At 37.7% G+C, this 6,936-nt stretch overlaps 1 pseudogene; it reads right to left on the bottom strand.

The window, feature by feature from the left end:
• Positions 1-2,809: 2,809 nt before the first annotated feature.
• Positions 2,810-6,936, bottom strand: part of LOC140241672 (uncharacterized) — a 10,253-nt pseudogene continuing 6,126 nt past the window's right edge.

The following is a 6,936-nucleotide window of genomic DNA, read 5'->3' on the forward strand; positions in this document are numbered from 1 at the left end:
GCGGCCTTCCATATCCGTCGCCTCTCCCTCGCTTCTTCTACCACTCCGACTTTGCCACTATCACTATCAGTGTCATTGTCACTGTCATCACTCAAGTCACTCTCGATGTCAAACTCAGAGTCTTTCCGTACAATATAAGGTAAAAATTGGACATTTTAATGTCTCGGCCAAGAAAGCAGAGGCGACTAAAGACAGGCCAGATATTGCATCCGCTCACCAAGAAGTATGTGCTTTATGAATGGAGGCCTCGATGTCCCGCTGCACTAGTAAAGGGTTTTGTTCATTTTGTGACGTCATATTTTAGGGTTCGAAAATCGGTGAAGCAAATTAGTCTCTCAGTGGCACGAATATCTTTCAATAAGTCACACTAAAAATCTGTTTTCAGAGACATTTCCCTCTGCTTTGACACCTTCTTTTATATGATTTTCTCGATTTTAATGTCTCGTTCACCATACTTTAAAGGCTTCCATGTCATATATTGTTGTGCGCATGACAGATGGTTGTAAATGCACTTTCCAGTGCATGGCAGAATGTTGTTAACCCTATGTGCACTCCCACACCCTAATGACAATCTGCTACTCAGTATGCACAGGGAAGTGTTGTAACGACAATCTGCCATGCACACGATCACGTCAGTCACGAGTTGAGGAAACGTGTCCTTTCATTTAAAAAAAAAAATGACATTCTGTTGAACTTTCTGCATGTTTTCTTTTTATTCTTCATTATCATATTGTGACATTACAAACTGTAGTATTCTTTTCATCCAACAATGGCTGCATCAACACTGTAAGAAATGTTAACTTTTGAATGGATTGTCCAATTTTCCCCCAACTTTTGCCGATGTGTTCTGCTAATATTGCTGCATTGACTCGGTCTACATGTATATTTGGGTTTCATTCCCCTTTAAAATCTTATTTATTCTACATTGTGATGTGTGCTGCACTATGTACATCATGGTCCCATGAAACTCAAGATTGCACTTCACCTGCATAGAGTGTACTGATGTTTACATTATCCTCCAAAGTACAATTGTAGTATAGTACATATGTACAGGCGAACTTTTTATAGCAAGACAGTTGGGAATGCAAGAATTTTCTCATGAAAAACTGACACAGGAAATGGGCAACCATCCATCAACAGGTAACCAGAAAAATGAAAATAAAGAAGATGTTCAAATAGTTGCATGGCACATTTATTTATTTATACAAACAACATCAAAATGGACATGATATAAATACAGTCAAAAACAAGTAAGAAATGTCGATATCTACAATATACACACCTTTTTTTTTGTCTTGTATGTTACAATACCTTGCTATCTGAAGTTCAATGTACATGTACATGTATATTTCCTGCTCTTCATGCAAGGAAATAAATTTTGTGTGAGCTTTCGGTGGAATATGCGCCTCCGAATGGGTTACTAGATCGATGGTGCATCACAAATACTGCATTTATTATTATCATAATTTTAAAACATCATATTTGGGAGATGAATTGTGAAGTAAAGGGATGAGGGTCTTTATCAATCAGAAAGTGGCCTTAGCAATCAAAACAAAATGTCCGTTGTATATTTGTGTGTGTAGGTCAGAATCTGCTCATTTAGGGCAATAAGGCAAAGAAAACCAGAGCACAGAGAATATTTAACCCTAAAAAGACTGGGGGGGGGGCCTAAAAGGCCCCCCCTCGACATTTCGCGCGATTACTCTGCAACACGCGATGCTCTCGCCGCGATGCTCTATGACTTTTTTCTTTCGAGTTTCCTGCACATTTTGACACCAAATTTGTGACGCCCGGGGGTACGGTTCTGAAGTTACATAACTTTTTGTACATGCACGTGAGGCCGAAAATGGCTCAAAAATGTGATTTTGTGTACAAAGTCAATGCAAATTGAGTTTTTTCACATGGTTCATATAAATATGCTTATTTTTACTCTCAATGGCTAAAATTAATTTGTTTTAGGAGTATTATGCTTCAAAAAGTGTCTGCTACAAATTTTGTTTAAAAAAAACAACAAAAACAAAAGGTAAAAAAACAAAGAAATACATAAGAAATTCATAAAACAATAAGATAGATAAGAAATTAATTCTGATACTGAATTTTTTTTCAAGTACATTTGCTAAGAATGTGACAAAGAATAATTAGACCAAAAATGAGCACTTTTGGAGCTTTATTTACTGATTTAGATCAAAGAGTCTGATTTCTTGCATAAATTAGCATAGTTAATCAAAATAAAATAAAACAAGGCTATTTTGGAAAATCTAAATATACAATCTTGTAGATTACATCGCACACTACCATTGTGCAAATTTCCGCGGCGATCGCGCGATCCACGGCCGAGATCTTAAGGGGGGGCCCTTTAGGCCCCCCCCCCCCCCCCCAGTCTTTCGAGCTACCAAAATAGCCCAGTCTTTTTAGGGTTAAGTCTTTTCTTTTTTTTTTCCTAACTATGATACGCTGTTTTGTCACACAGTGATTGTAAATCTTGATACAGTGGTCCATTGCATGTGAGATTATGAATCTGGCAAGTTATTAAACTCAAAACGCAGAACTACAAAACTGCTGTGCCTAATTGGCTGCTGACATAGTAACTGTGATCATGGTTGGTCGCAGTCATTCAGAGTGCTGCACGAAGCAGGGCCCAGGTGTCTGTTGATTGCAGTCTATCTCCCATCATTTATAACATAGGAATGCCATCATGTCATTGAAATATGCATCTTAAGGCGAACACACACACAAAAAAGGCTTCTACACCTGTATTATAAAAATAAAAGAAGTTCCACAGAAAGCACAACTTTAAACTTCACATAAATTTCAGCTGAACATAATACAATAATCCATCATGGTTATGTGTTGTTTTTTATTTTGTTTTTGTCACCATCATTCCCCTCCTGACTAAACATCACAAGTACCACATGGTATGTACAGAGACTCTCTGAACATTAATTTCCCTGGTTTGTGACCTTAGTACTGTCATCACAGGGACTCTGCACTGAGTCTGCATGCATACGTACAAATAAACATCCTCAACCCCAAATTATTAGCCCTTACTTGCAAGACTTTACTACTACATGTACATTGTATATTGTATGGAAATTTCATGACATCTGGTAATGGCAATATGCATCAGCATGCAATTGGCATTTGACAAATTTTGCATCAGAAGGGCTCCTACTTTGGCAATATGAAACATGAAAAACAATATGTAAGACAACACAGAACCAAACAAAGGAAAATGTCATTTGAGCTGAAGGAGTTTCAGGATGCCTCCAATGTAAATTGTGAAGATTGTTCATGTCGGTTTGAAATTTCAATCAAGTGGTTGTTGTACAATAGTTATGTTCAGACAGTGATCCTTAATTTTGAGGATAAGCTCGTAGTTAAGTATGGGGCGCCAAGTGTCACATGGTCTCTTTCATCACGAGATGACTCATTTCGTGACAATTTTTTTTTTTCTGTTGGCAAGTGACATCAGTTTTGCCAACAAAATGACAATTTCACAATAAAATTGTATTTCACTTACAAAATTGTCATTTGTCAACAACAACAGAAACTTTGTCAAGAAATTGTCACTTTGTGATGAAAGAGACCATGCTACACTTGGCACCCCACACTTAACTACAAGTTTATCTTCCAAATAAGCTTATTCTCAAAATTAAGGATCTCCAACTGAACATAAGTATAGTTTCCTACAGTTGTAGATCATCAACTGTGACCCTATGAATCCATTCCCTTTTGAGAGTACATACATGAGATTGAGTCTGGAACCTCTGTTGAGGTGCTGTGGATTAATTTCACAGGCATCAAAGCTTGAAAACCCAGTCATGTGTCAGAATACATTCATGAGTCAAAAATTCCAATAAAAGCAGAAAATGCAGTGTTCTTACTTGAGGGCCACTACATTTAGCCCAGCTTTCAAGAAACAAACAAAACAAAAACAAAACTAATTTCTCCACAATTTGACTTAACTGGTAAGCTATGAACTCGCAGATCCATATGCTGATAATTACATGGGCATTACTGAGCAAAAGATATGCCAAATGAGATATTAGTGATTCATTCAGACTTTCACAAGTGAGAAAGTGCTAGGTCATGTGGCGCAAAATCTTGATTAGTCTATTTCTAAGTCTTGCATCGAGTTCTTGTAGCAGGTAAACCAGTGACAGAGACAGTACATCATATTCCTTTTTTTTTTTTCCTTCTGAAGGCCAGGCATGTACTTTCATTATATAATTTCCCAAGTTTCCAACATTTCTCCAAAAACAGCTGCACAGCAAGTTCCCAACTGTTGCACAAGTACATATATAGTGGAGAAAACTGTACAGTGTGATAAAATGCTGCCTTGATCCAGTGAGCAGGGAAGTTCACAGAACGATGTAAAAGTAAACTGGCAACCTCGGATTGAGGGCAGTCTCATCTGCTCTCTGGTTGGAACGTGACATCCGGGTTCCCACAGCAGCACAGCCCCAGCACCATGACGTAGCACGCTCCCAAGAAATGGATTTCAGAACATGCAACACATGCACATTGCAGCACAGCGCAAAATCTGATAGTAGTCTTCAAATGTAACTGACTGGCACTGTACGCTCCTTAACAAAGTGTCCAGTCAAAATCCAAGGGTTCTTTTCTTTTTCTTTTTTTTTCTTTTCACTTAAAAGATTAGCAGTCTCTCTCTGCTCTGAAAAAAAGAGTGTCCACAGCACAAAAGCATCCCATGTCTCTTCCCAGCGCGGGGAGATAGGGTCTTAGAAAGCCCGAAGTGACTCTTAGAAGTCATCAAACTTGAGGTTGTTGATGTCGAGAAAGTCGATGGAGTCCACCGGAGGCAGATCGAGGCAGCCCACCGATGCAGGGGTGGGAGGAAGGATTGGCTCATCTTCTATAAGAGAGGAAAAATGGAAGCAAATGAATCATCAGTGTGTTGACCAAGAACATGTACTCAATATCTGCTCTCATTAATATTCATATCTTCTTTCTAATGGTAATGGGGCTAGTGTCAGCCCTGTGTGAAGTTGGTCAGTTTCAAGTAATATGGAGTAAATCAAACTTATATGTGCTCCATACTTGCCATTGTATGATATACACCCATGTTTTGGGACTGGAATACGGATGAACTTTGAGAACTTATATGTTAGATTCAGTTTACATCCATTGTCCATTCTGTTGCTGTTACGGGCAGGAAATATCACACTGTCCATTTGTATTTCCACTGAGGAATTGTGAATGCTCTTCATGGGAGGCATAAGTTCCAAACATGCCAGTGTCAAACAGCAACAGCATGATAAAGATAAGATGAAAATGTACCTGATGTCACACAGCACAACTCTTTTTTGTTCTGTTATTTCACTGGTTGCATTCTCACAAGTTTTAAGGGGATATAAGCTCAAAGTCAATTAAACTCAATTAAACTCAATATACCTTTCAAAAATCATATTTTGAGAGAATTCTGTATCATGGGTCAATAAGTCAAGATCATCTGAGTATCTCTGGAAAATGTCAAAAAGTGTTGATAAAATTTAATCTGCTTCATACTGTCAGGAGACACCATGAGTACGCAGAGCCAAAATAGAAAGACAACGAGGAATGCCAGCATAAAAGAAAGAAAGAAAGAAAGAAAGACAAGGTGCTCTTACCCGACACACTAGGCCTGAGCATGGAGTCCAAGGAGAGGTGAGAGAAGTCGGGGCTGACGTCATCGACATCTCGGATGGGATACCTGAAGAGCGTCGTCTTCATATTGCCTAGTTTGTCTAGGTGAGAGCTGAGGCAGTCTTCGACTGGCAGTTTGCTGAAGGTAGAGTCTGGTAGTCGTCAAAGCAATCAGTGATTATCAATCAAGAGTGAAAAATCTTGCTGGCCTCAGCCACGCAGCAAGATGGCAGTGTTGTGACAAACACATATTAGTTTCCTCTATCTGTCTATTAAAGGTAGCAAAGAAACTAGCTAACCAAATGTTTGTGCTTTTCGATGTATTTCAAGAGATGCAGCCACCATGTTATACTTTAAATATTTTTTTCTTTTCTTATCTAAACCATGACTTTATCATAAACCAGAAACTTACAGCAATGTAAAGCAATTTTTTTTTACATCATTCATATTCTAGTTTTCAACAGTACATTTTTGTATCCATGCTGGCTATTTTTAGTTTTCTTGTTAGATAAGAGACATTTATCTTTTTCTAATAGCTATCACTAAAATCTGCAAATATGAATCATGCAGTTTAAAGGGACTGTACAGTACTGGTTGAGGTGGGGATTCAGGTTTATAACATTCCTAAGTGAGATAATGAGAAACCTCCTATGAAATATGAAAGAGCACGAAATCTTAAGAAGGATTCAACGTTTATTTGATGAAAATTGGTTTTCAAATGGCTGAGATATCCAAAAAAGTGATAATAATAAATGGCAACAGACCACGCCTTTTATTAGGATCTCTTTGTTTCACCTTGTTTTTGGATATCTCAGCCATTTCCAAACCGATTTTCATCGAATAAACTTTTGATACCCCTAAGAACTGCATGCTCTTTGACATCTCATAGAGTGGTTTCTGAATATCTCGCAAAACGTTAAAAGCCAAATTCTCACCTCAAGCAGAACTGTACACACCCTTTAACATTGTCTCAAATTGTGTTCTTTCATGTTTACCTGGTTCATTGATATATATATATATATATATATATATATATGACTTGATTCATAAACTGACATAATGTCTTCTTTTCGGACACCTTCATAAGTTAGGAATTAAATTGTTTGTGTAGTACAGTTCAAAAAATCAACACATTCCTGCTTAAATCTCTCAGCCAGAAAAAGGCATATTTGCAAGGTAAATTCAAACTCTTATTTATTCTTTCTTTTTTTCCCCCTTATGAAGGTATTCATGTTTTATCAATTGAATCATACTTGAGTTTATGCCCTTATAATATCTCTAGTCCATTTC

Source organism: Diadema setosum, chromosome 18 (genome assembly GCF_964275005.1).
Source record: "Diadema setosum chromosome 18, eeDiaSeto1, whole genome shotgun sequence".
Classification (NCBI taxonomy): domain Eukaryota; kingdom Metazoa; phylum Echinodermata; class Echinoidea; order Diadematoida; family Diadematidae; genus Diadema; species Diadema setosum.